Raw genomic sequence first — 13,001 nt, 5'->3', positions numbered from 1 at the left:
CCTGCTCCCCCCTTATGAATAGCATGCTTTCTGCAAATCAGGATTCAGATTTGTACAAGGTGATAGGGGAAAAGGGAGTGCATTGCCATGGAAGTTGCAATTTTTCCAAGCAATCTGCATCTTAGAGCTTCCTTTAACGTTTCCAGATTTTATGCTGCAGTGGCCATTTTACATAAAGTGCTTTATCCAAAAAAGCGTTTATGTGCATCTGTCACACGGAGGAAAGTTCACTCTTGTTATATTTCATTCTTTGCTGCTCTCAGCCAACATGTCATTTTATTAGTGAATAGAACTGAGGTCATTTCTGGACAAATCTCTCTCTTCCCATCCCAGCACAATGCACCTGATTTGCATCCATTTAGTAGAAAAACTGAATACAAGAACCAGCTTGAAAAGAAGTTAAGGGACCAGCTTACATATTATTTCAGAATATATTACAACAGAGTTTTTTTTATGGAATGTATAATATTTAACATCTGCCTTAGTGTTTCTATAAAAATGCCTGATCTCTATTCCCAGTGTAATATGTTAAGCAAATTTATTGGTTTGTTATATAACTAAAATAGACCAGATGAAATAATATTCACGAATGATCTCATTTATCAGCAGAAAACCTTTGGGAAAACAATTTTGTCTTGTACTGTACATGTGTATTTAGTTTGTCAGAGATAAACTCATTTGCTCTACAGATAACTTAAAGTGATTGGAATACGTGGCATGTGAAGATTTTCAGGTTGTTTTAGACAATCCCAAGAGCGGAAACTGGGTCACAGTTTTTTCTTAAATGCGATTTCTCTTAAGCCATATCTTTATTGCATATTGATATTAAAGGAGAAGCAGTTTTTTAGCAGAGAAGGTAAAGTTTGGTTGTCTTTTTTGAAAAAGAATATTTTAAATGTAATTATTCAAAGACATGGAATTTTGATATTATCAACAAGGGTTTCATAACGGCATGATTCATTTATGAAGCTTCAAGAGTACAGTGATAGGCATAGATACTTTTTTTTAAAGCATGTGAAGGATCTAGACACTAAACCACAGTCCTTTTAATTCATGAGGCATTCCATCATCCGATCATCAGTATTCAGGGAGCGACTGTCCTGAATCAGTCATGAGCTCCCCTGCTGCAGATCCTGTAATTTGAATCATGTGTAATAATATATTATCCTACTGGGGGCCTTCTTTCAGTAGGAGAATGGTTTATACATTCTGCTCTAAGAGAACTTTTGGCGCCTAGCCGACTCACAGCCATTACTCACATGGGCAATCATGATCATCTTCCTTAAGGAATAACATCTGCACGACCTCCTGAGCCAGAAATCTGCAACCTCCCCACATTCTGAATTATGATTTCTTGGAATTGGGAACACTTGACAAAACTGAAGTCGAAAAATGGGAGGTTTAGAGGAATGGATCACACTTTTATTGAGCATGCCATGTGGCGAAAGCACAAGCTCCCATTCCTTCGAAATGATGGAGGATGGCGAGGAAAAGGGGCCCAAAATAGACCTAGATGTGTTCGTTTGGCTTTTAGACACAAGCTAAAATGCGATGTGTTTTATGGAGACACGGCTGCCTCTCTGTTTTTCTCTGGGCATTCTAGCAAGGTCCTGAAAAAAGTGTGGCAACACAGAGGGATAAATGGAGGGCTAGGGTGGTTGTGAAAGCAGAGAAACCTTGTATCACCTTGGGAAGGAAGCAGTGTAATGTAGCAGGAACCATTTGACCCAGGAGTCAAAAGTTCAAGGAATGGCTCTGATCCTTTCTCTTGCTCTGACCTCGATTGGATCATGTAATTTGTTTTTCCTTATCTTTGAAAATCAAATACAGTGCCAACACAGAGATACTCTTTCTATGTGGAATACCTCTCCCCCTTTTTAACATTCAAAATCCTCCTTTGCTTCAGGACCAGGTTACATGGTCTCTCTTCTAAGAAATCTTTTCAAATCATCATAGCCAGAGTGTCTCATTTCTCCATCATCCTCTTTGTGCCATTATTGTGTGCGTGTCAGTCAATGTTGCTGCAGGGCCACATGTGAGCATGTCTTTGCCACTAGACTAAAAGCCCCTTGGGGACAGACACCATGTTGAATTTATCCTCCACCTTCGTTCTTTGAATAATGAATTATACCCCTAAATTTGAAATCAATAACCTAATTAAATAAGTTAAAAGTAGTTTAAAAATTGTAAACTAACATGTTAATTGTAAAATTTACAAATTCCAGGGATACTATTACTGTTGTCAACTATTACCATCGGGTACCAGTGGAGTCAGTTTTGCCTTTTCAATATTATGCTTTTCATTCACTGACCCTTCTTATAATACTCAGAATAGATGGTTGCTGAATTATTTTTCTTTAAGTAGGGAGTGGTAAGTTCTTTTATTTTTCAAATACGGAATTAAGCTGAGTTGCTTTGGAGTTTTAAAACAAAAAGATAAGTGCAATTGATGTAGAGTAACTGCAAGGCAGCCATGATAAGCAAATTACAGTATCAAGCTCTACTGCCAATGACAAAGAAGAATTAATTACTTGGAAGAGGTAAGCAATTAATGTTCAATGTTCAGTCACATAATGTTGAAATGTTCTATAAAGAATAATAAATCAGGAAACACAGAATCCTGGTTTTAGTTCTAATAGAGATGTATTTTTAATCTATATACTAATATAATAATCTTTTAATAGGAGTGTGTTTTTAGATGCTTTTGATAAAATCTGATAACACAATGCCAAAATGTGGTTGATTTTATGCTTCTCATCTATTTAAATTTATACTTTTGGTGGTGTACTACTAAGTGGAGGTTAATTTCTTTGCAAACTATGATTTTCTTGTTAATATGTTTGCAAGTTGAGTTTAGAGTTTTAAAATTCCATTTCAAACTGTTTGCCTAGTACATGTTATGAGAAAGGAATAAAATAAGCAGCAAATACACAAAGCTTTGCTTTTTATATCTGGCAAAATAGAAAGTTTAACACTGAAAATCAGCTAGCCTAAAGTCCATATTTTGTAAAAGTCACAGAGGGAGAAAGGATCTTGCCCAAGACTAGGTTATATCAAGTTCCTAGGACAGCTGAGACTCATATCCAAAACTGAGAAGTCTGGTTCAGTATTCTTTCCACTCTACCAAATAAACTGTATGTATAAAATCAGCCACATAGGATTATGCAGGTTTATAGTGCTAATATAAATTACATTCACTTGTATAATCCAGTATGTAGGATTCCTATTTCATGGTTGAAAACAAGGAGACTAGATCTTACTGAGGTGTGTTTTTTTCCCCATTACCTTACAAGAATGTCATCAGCTACTAATGGATCATCATTTATATTAGTATTCTTTAAGATAATTTTTGTTTTGATGAAGAAGAAATCAAAACCTGATACCTGGTTTTTTACTTGGTATTTGCTCTGCAGTGGCTTTGAGTTCAATTGATGTGAATATTGTATCTTAAATTATAGGACTGGTGAAATAGGTTTGAATGGGACTAGTTTGAACTTTTTTTGAACTGGTTACTTGTAGCTGTTATTAGTGACTCTTTTTTTTTGCTGCTGCTGCTGAAGTCTTCAGTTATCTCAGTGATGGTATTTCCTTCTAGCCCCATATTTAAAGATAGAATTCTGAACCTTGTAAATACTGGGAGATGGATTGTGCCCACTTAGGGAACACATGTTTCTCAAAGACAGAAAAAAATAGTAGGAGTCTGTCCAGCTTCGTCTGTACAGCAGGCCCCTTTTAAGAGTTTAGAGAGTGACTGAGTAAATATGGAACATCTTAATTAAAGAAAAATGTACATCATAGTTTTGTGACATGATAACTGAAATCCATTTGTACCTGAATAATGTCTTTCTTAAACTTATTAAAGCAGTGATAAATAAGATAAAGTAAAACATTCCTCTTCATGTTGACAATTTTTATATTATAATCACATGAATCTTATTCCAAAATGAACTTTCAAATTAGGAAAGGGGGGGTAATATTGGGACCTGAGCTCATGCAATAAAACTGTGAGGTTTAGAATTAAGAATCACTTATTTATAAGATGGCAAAGGAATAGGTGAAACTGACCTAAAAGATTTGCATATTCTAGCATTTTTTTTCCTACTTAAATCCTTAAAACTTGTACAATATCAAGAGCAATATCAAATACATTTAGGAGCTTGATGAGTATTTTCATAACATTGATGACATCTTACTGTCAGTGAGCAATGACACTGCTCTATAACTGGTTCCTGGCACAAGAAGAGGAACAAAATAATAGGGATTAATAGTTAATATTCACTGGGGATGAGTTATATGCCATATGCTACATTCTGCACTATGCAGGCATTATTTCATTTAATTCTCAAATCCATCCTTTGGCATTATTATCTTCATTTTACAGATGAGAAAACTGAGCTTCAGGAAGGTTAAACAACTTGTCAAAGTCAAATGACTACAAGCAGCAAAACTGAGATTCAACCCAAAGATTCTGACTTGAGAGCCCGTATTCTTCATCATTGTACCCAATAGAATAATTACTACATGTGATTTTGCTGTTTGACTCTAGGAACAGAATGTTTTTCCATATATTACATCCATAAACAGTTTATCTGGTTCATATCCGTAGATGTACACGTTTTTACCTTAACATTTAAAAAATCAGCCTGAAATCTATTGACATAGCTATAATACCTAGATTAATACTTTCATTATATTTTTGTATTTATGCAACAATTCTTATCATTTAAGGAAATGCTAACATAATCCATTTTGAGACAGTAAAGTACTAGATGAATTTAACATCGTGATATTATTTCAACGACTTTGTGAGTCTGAATTACTAAAAATGATTATTAGACTAAATGTTCCCATTTCCTCTTTCTTCAGATATATTACCTATTAAATGTGTCATCTATTTTATGAGAAAATTAGCACTTATTGATTTGGCAATTGCAGAACATCCCTTAACAGTCTCTCTAGATCCTGATGATCTGGATATTTAAAGCAGCTCATCTTTCTCAGCCCTGGTGACACCCCTTGTGTCTACTACCCACTGCAATCCAGAGGATGCTGAAAAAGAAGAATCCTGTAGCTATTTCTAATAAACCCTATGCCTAATGCTAGATTTTCCAGTTTTACTTAGTAGTAGGAATAAGGGACATAATCAACTGTTGTTAAATTTAAAAGAATTTGTTTAATTTCTTATTAAACAAGAAAGGAGAACCCAAATGTGGACAGTTTCTTCCCTTTCCACAGTAAACCTAGACACCTCTTGGACCCTAGGTCAGCATTGTTATTGATGCTTATTATGGACATAGTATATATCAATCTATATTTGTGTAAATTTAAGGGTTTTGTTGCATAATTTATGGTACTATCTCTTCAAAAAAAACTAAAAAAGTAGGTTTGAAAAGACCTAGTTTTGAGCCCTGTGATTCTCATTTGAATTTGTCCCACTTTATCTGTGGTTCTTGTGTGATTCTGACACCTAACTCAAGAAAATCCTCCCTGGATGGGCTAATGAATGTCTATGGAATGAATGCTCTGAAGACACTAGACCCACTGATGTGGTGGAAATGCTCATTAACAGGGTCACATTGTGGTTTTGCCTCTGCCCTACATTAATCTCCTCTATGGTTAGAACTTGATAATTTTCTTTTCCTCTCAACATTCCTTTACTTTCATGTTACTAACAGTCTTCTATTTGTTAGGGTAAGAATGAAGGTCAATATAGCAATTTATCTCATTGCTTTCTGAACCTTCCCAGAGAGTACATCACTAGTAAAGTACTGAAGATGTTTATTTTCAGAATGTTTATTTTTACACAATGAAAATCCAAGCTAATAATAAGGAAAATTATATCCATTGTTACTTAAGATCACTTAACTACATGGGCAACACAGAAGTAGTTAAGAGCACAGGAATCTCTGGCCAAATGCCTGGTTCTGAATCTAGACTTCATTACTTACTAGGTCAATAACTCTTGGACAGGTTGTGTAACTTCTCTGTGCCTCAGTTTTCTTATCTACATAACAGTACCCACCTTGTAAGATTATGAGGATTCTATGCATTTTTGCAAAGGGTGATAGTATAAAAATGGGTAAATACGTGGTCTCTATTCCTCAAAGTACAGAACATAGTTGGGGAGTGTATGTATGTGTCTGTATTTAAATATTAATATGGTGTATTTTAGTGCTGTAACAGAGATGCATTCATGCTTGTGCAAATACTTTTGTTTACCTATTGATTTTACTCCAACCTATTCAATCATTTTTTTCTTTTATTTGAACAAGTTATCAACAAATGTTCTAATTATAAATTTTATCCAAATATTGGTTTCACTTTAAAAGTTTTCTAAAAGACTATAAAATATATTAATGCCACTGACATAGTTTTTCAATTAGAGGTAACTAATATTTATTTTATTGATTCTATTTTTCCCTTCTTTACTTATTGGATGTATCAAAAAAACCACAAATGTCCTAAGAAATATATAAACATGCATGAAGCTGCTTGATTTTTACAGAGCTCTGGAGCAGTGCTAAATATTTCAGACCATGATACCCTAGACTGGCCAGCGAATAAGTCCCTAATCAGTGGCATTCTGTACAGAGGCTTAACTCACAGTCAAAGCATCTAATGTTCATCAGTCAGGTAACTGATTCACATGGACTTTCTCATAGCAATCTCCATTATGCTCAGGAGGAAAAATAATAGATTTTGAATAGAAGATCAGGGTTAGAACCCTATGTAAATTTGCTAAGCCTGACTCTTCTTGTTATTAAGTAAGAATAGTTATAATGACTACCAAAATGATAATTGTGTGGTGTGGGTGAAATAAGACTTGTGGAATAATGTTAGGTTTCCTCTCTACTAGGTAGGCTTTGTAAAGCTTTTGCAAGTGTGTGTTTAAATGTCAATAAGAGCAATATGATTTCAATAAAATGCCAGTCCCTGAGCAGACAACCTTCAGTATTATGTGTTCTATAGAATAGAGAAAAGACTGCTTTTATTTACATTTCAAATCAAAGCCCCTATTAATTTGGCTGAATTGAGGGGATTGTTACACAATTTAATTCAGATTTTTAAAAAATCTTTGCCCGGGAATGACTGAGGCTAAAGACAGCTGCATTTTAAAAAGAGGTACAAGAATATTTCTCTCTCAGAGGTCTTAACATTTGAGTAGAGAAGAGAATCGGAAAGGGTTTCCAGTGATGGAGGAGAAGGAATATTCAAAAGCATACAAAATTTTAGATGCAGCTAATTTTCAGGAGTTCCATTAGGGTGAAGAAATATATGCTATAAACACTATCATATTTGAGCTCCTTTGTTCCAATTTTATGATGTTTTATAATTTCATCTCTTACTAAGATTTGTTACTACTTCCTTCAAGTTCTATCTGTGCTTTTCAATGGTGTCAATAATGAGAATGAACTTTGTCATGGTACCAGGTAGATGTAGTTATTGGTTAAACTATCTGTGTAAGAAAAGAAATTACACATTCTGTTTGGAGTATTTTATACAAATGTTGCCTTTTAATAATCCCTGCTCTCCCTTTTCCTTTAAACAGCAATTAGTTAACATCCTTTTAAACATCACCAGAAATAGTCTAGGATGTCAGGATCATCATGCGTTAGTATCTATTTAGCTTTTCAATTCCTAAAAAATAGTCATTTTGGAAAAGAGTTAAACTTTTCCATTACTTTCCTAGTTAGTTTGTATGGTCTCATATTCTTTAAAGTTTCATTAAACTTAAGCACTTTTTACCTTTGCTATTTAATAACTGATTTTCTAGAATTGACTGACTGAATTTTTACCACTGTAGAAACATTCTTTCACTAGGTATAAGCATCAGCGCAGGCTGTTAAACAGAACATACATACGTGTTTCCCCAGGAACACATCTAGTTAATGCCTGATATATGGGTAATTACTGAGGATACTTTCTTTCATTTTCATAGTGACCCATTTTAGACTAGAAATTATGTGACCACTCTATAATTCCTGAATGTATTTGCTAAAATTATATTTTCAACCACAGGTATTCTGATTTGCTGTCCTCATGAGTTTGTACTTTGCCAATCATGTAAACTGAGTTTTGGTTTGCTATAGAATGGTTGTAGTAGTGACAGATAATTTTGTTGACACATGTTAGACACTCAATGAATAATTGAATAATTGCTGATTTAAACACTCTCATTTGAGCATCAAATTTCATTAATACTGTGGTCTACACCAATAACAGGAAGGAGTCCAGCGTCTTAATTTTTTTGACAAATGTTGGTGAAGTACTATCTATGTGTCAATCTACTGTAATCACCGAAGGACAAAACAGTAAAGCAAATAGACAAAGTCCCATGCTTTCATGAAGCTTTTCTTCTAGAGATCCTTATAGGGTAATATACATTTATTAAGTTATACTGATGAGATATTTGCTCTCATATATAAATTGCTTTGACTGAAGGAAGGCTTCATTTAAAACCCAGCCTGTTCTTAATAAGACTGCTCCATGATGTAGGCTAACTTTATTCTATGAATTTCTACGGAGTGTTCCTTCTCTCATCAATAGCTTAGTTGGTATCTTACACCCTCCTGGAGTTGATAGTACTGATTGTTCGTGAGTTTTATGTTCCGTTGTAATAAGGAAGGGTACTTAAAATCAAATTCCTAGCAGTCTTGAGATCTCATGTGTTCTAATCAACATGTAAATGTACATGAAAAACTTATCACTTCATTTGTCTTTGAAATCTTTTATTTTTCTTTACTGAAAAGGAGAGGCTATTGTTATTCCTGTCAACACATAAAATTCATCTTTATAAATGCATCCTGAAGCTTTTCAAATGATTTGGAAAAAGTACCTTCTCTAGTTATTTGTTTCTTCATAAAGCCCATGAATATTAAAGAAATTTTTGACTTAATGTTGTGGGCATAAAACAAATAATGAGCAATTTATATAGCAAAGCATAGTTACTCAAAATGAGAACAATAGTAACATAAAATCAGAACAATTTAGCATTTGAAATGGACTTAAGATGATCAAGTTTATTTCCTTGACTTTCCAAATGAGCACAGGAAGTATGGAAAAGAAATGACATTTGACACGTCCAAGTCCACAGAAGAAGAAGCAAGATTAAAAAAAAATAATAATTCTGATTGTGTAAGTAATATTTTCTCTCTTATAAATTTGAAAAATTCAAGAGAATATGGAAGAAAATTAAAATGGCTAGTTAACTTACTGTATATGTTACCATGATTACACAAACTCTATTTATGTTACCGTGATTACACAAACTCTATTTAAAAATGTATACATCCTTTGAATAACATGGAAGGTTTAATCTATATACAATTTTATATCTTACTATTTATATCATCCTATTGCTGGGTGGAGGTCAGAAGAGCTGGAGAAACACTCAAACTAACTTGGGATCAGTGGTGAAATTTCTCTGCACCACAACAGAGTCAGTAGTTTTATGCTTCATAAAAATGAAACTTTTAAAAAGAACATTTTATTGAATGATTTGTGCCCTCCCCCTTTTTACCTCTCAAATGAATTTAAGGGAGAAGAAAGAAAATGCTCCTCAGAAGCTAGTTTTTCACTATTAATATTAGGGAGTTCTAGACTATAAATATATATTTGACATAATATATCTACGGTTTACAGCCGTGATCTCATTTCCATTGATTTATTTTGAGATTCTGTTCCCACTCAGATTTCTAATAGTGCAAGGGAGACAGTAAAGTCAATTTATGTTAAATAATGATCAAAGAAATAATCTACTTTTAAATGAAATAAGCTCTTGGTACTCTGGAACAAAGAGCACTGGACCTGAAGCATTGGACTTAAAGTTACCCCAAATTTATTTCAGTGAGAATAGGAATCAAAAGACCTCACTCAGTTCTCCTAGTTGGGCCACTAGCTATTTGTGTGGCATTAGAAAACTCATCTTCATTGGTTTGCCTGCTATACAGTGATGGATGTGACACCAGAGAAGGTCATTCAACATTATTTTCTTTTTAGAAGTGGAATCCTTCTAAAATGAAGTTGAGTCAGAAGCCCAAAATATACAGAAAGGATAAAACTGAAACTGCTCTGGCTGGATTATGTATGGGACCCCAAAGCCCTAAACTTTCACCCCCGCTCCCCCCTCTTCTGGTGGTGTCCTAGGTGAGAGCTTCAGAGCGCCGTGAGACTGAAGCCACTGAAGCAGATAATCACTGCTCCCTAGAATCTGAATTAGACTGTTATTTTGTTTTTATTTTTGTTTTTGTTTTGTCAACTATTAAAGAAATATAAATTTAGTTTCCACTAGATGGCAGTAGATCAAATCTTTGTTCTGATAGTTTTAACAATCTTCAGTCCAATATTTAAGTACCTATTTGGATTTATATACAAAACTTTAAGAAGAATCCCTTTTTCTCATATTTTACATTTTAAAATTCTTTTTCAACGCCTCAATTCTCACTTGGTGTCCTGTTTTCAAGACATTGTGGAATTATTGTTTGGTCCAAAACGTCTTTGTGATGCTGGGTAAAATATTACTTGTCTAGTCATGGAAATGGTTTGAAAATTGAATAATATGTTTAAAAAATGCATCTACATAAGCATCTACATTTATTAGTAATGCTCCCTTGATTTTCCAGCGTTACTGGAAGCATAATCTTTAACCCAAAGATGACGGTGACCTGGTCTCTCATCTTTCCTGTTCCATTCCACCCGTCGCTTTCCACAGCATTGAAATTCCAATGCTAGTGGTGGTCCGCATTGTGCTGTTTATTACTGTTGCGGCGAGGAGATGCTTTCCGGTTATATTAGGTGATGGGAGTTCATGGTAGGGGTCATCAGGGAGGTAAGGTGGCGCAGGAAGCTGCCCTATTCCTTCCGGTGTTGAAGATCCAGCAGCCTCACAGAGGGGCAGAACGGCTCCTTCCTTCTGGATTGGGCAGATTTTCCAGGACTTTGTAAACAAGTTCTGTTCCCCCCATGCCAACACTGAGTCCCCATAAGCTGCTCCCTGCTTCTCTTTTTAGGCATCACTTATTTATACTCCCCAGGAAAGAAGAGCTGGTTGAGCCAATTTGTTGTAATCTTACATAGATCGCAGACCCTCTCCCCCATTATGGACAAGTCTTGGACTAAGTTTCTTTAAAACTGGTTGAATGGGGGGGCTAGAGGGTATTATGCTCAATGAAATAAGCCAGAGAAAGACAAGTACCAAATGACTTCCCTCATTTGTGGAGTATAACAATGAAGAAAAATTGAAGGAACTAAACAGCAGCAGACTCAGAGACTCCAAGGGGCCAGCGGTTACCAAAGGGGAGGGTTGGAGAAGGGTGGGTAGAGAGGCAGAGAGAAAGGATTGAGGGGCATTATGATTGGCACACATGGTGTGTGTTTGGGGGGTCACAAGGAAGACAGTGTAGCACAGATAAAACAAGTAGTGACTCTGGCATTTTACTACACTGATGGACAGTGACTGCAGTGGGGTGTCAGGGGAACTTGATAATATGGGTAAATGTAATAACCACAATATTTTTCATGTGAAATCTTCATTAGAGTGTATATCAGTAATACCTTAATAAAAAAAACTGGTTGGATTCCTTTGGAGACAGCTTATACATAGATACACAGAGAGGTCAAGATGAAAGATCAAAGTTGTTGCCTGTTTTCCGGATTATTAAAATAGCTCCCCATTATACTCTCAGTAGTTTCCCAGTCATGATGATAAATTACGCATTTACCTGAATACATAGTCATCTTTGCCTTGAGTATTAATTCCTGCTCTTTGGGCCACCGTCATGTGGCAGAAGATGTAGCTAATTCTCAAAGAATTGCCTGAGGCTACTTTCTTAGGCAGGAGCTGAAGGGCACAGGCATTTGTATGGACTGCCAATTATGTAATCCTCAGAATAAAAGAAAAAAGAATTTAAAAGAAGAAAGCTAACTTTAAATTCAAGTTTCTACCTCATTAGTTCAATTTTATCCACTAGATAGTCTTTTTTTAATGCATGGTGAAAAGAGCATATGATTTTCATTAATAAGGATATGGTAAAGCTAGAAAAGAACTTAAGTGGCTTGCCCTTATTATGAATATCAGAGAAAATTCCAAAATTAGAGCTCCAAAGATGGTTAATTCATAATCTCTGATGCATAAAAAGTAGATTGAGTCTCTTAATTATTATTCAGTAATAATTCACTTCACTACTAAGTGTATGGGAGGCCTTTATCTTTCCGTCTTAATCATTACCCAAGATTCTCTTAAATAATCATCTTTACATATTTAAATACTCTTTTTCCCACATTAGTCCTCTTCATTTTAATCAAATACAGTTAATTCAGCAAATCATAGATTGCAAAACTTTTTTTTTTGCCCTTAGAACAGGTTTATTTATAATGACCAAATACTTAGTGACTGAAATGTCCCACCCAAAGATACTGAGTAGTGTTGTTTCTCAAAATGTAAAGGGTTTTTTCTTTTTTCCAGAGAGGACTGTGATGAGCGTTTTGGTTATCTCCATACAGAACAGCTAAAAAAGAGATTAAATTACAATTTGAGGCATTTTGTTTAGAATACTTTCATTAATTCTGGTTTCCCTACTGTCAGAGTGAGCTCCTAAAGACACCTGTGCAAAGTTTTTCTCTGCAAATCAATTTTTTTACTTCGGGTATTTTGGACATCATCATGCTGAGTTGGAGGGCAGAGAACATAACGATCTCACAAATGTTATTGTATTACTTTGAGTAGATAAAGTATAGAAATATCCACTTGTTTGGCTGAAAACCTATCTTTCTGAAAGACACACTCCAGTTCATCAAATCCCATTTTACTTTTTTCTCTTAAGAATAAATTAAGAATAGATTTCTTAGCTCTTAGAAATCAAGTGATGTCACATGTCTAGTTCTGGCCAATGAATATGATCAGACGTCATCAAAGCCACTTCCTCAAAGGAAGTGTGCCCACTCTCCCCCTCCTTCCAGCTATACTGGTGATGGGGACAATGCAAGGAGATGGCAGAGCCCCA

The sequence above is a fragment of the Manis pentadactyla genome, chromosome 1, assembly GCF_030020395.1.
Source record: "Manis pentadactyla isolate mManPen7 chromosome 1, mManPen7.hap1, whole genome shotgun sequence".
In the NCBI taxonomy this organism is placed as follows: Eukaryota; Metazoa; Chordata; class Mammalia; order Pholidota; family Manidae; genus Manis; species Manis pentadactyla.
The sequence above is the reverse complement of the archived record's forward strand: the minus strand, read 5'-3'. Positions refer to the sequence as shown.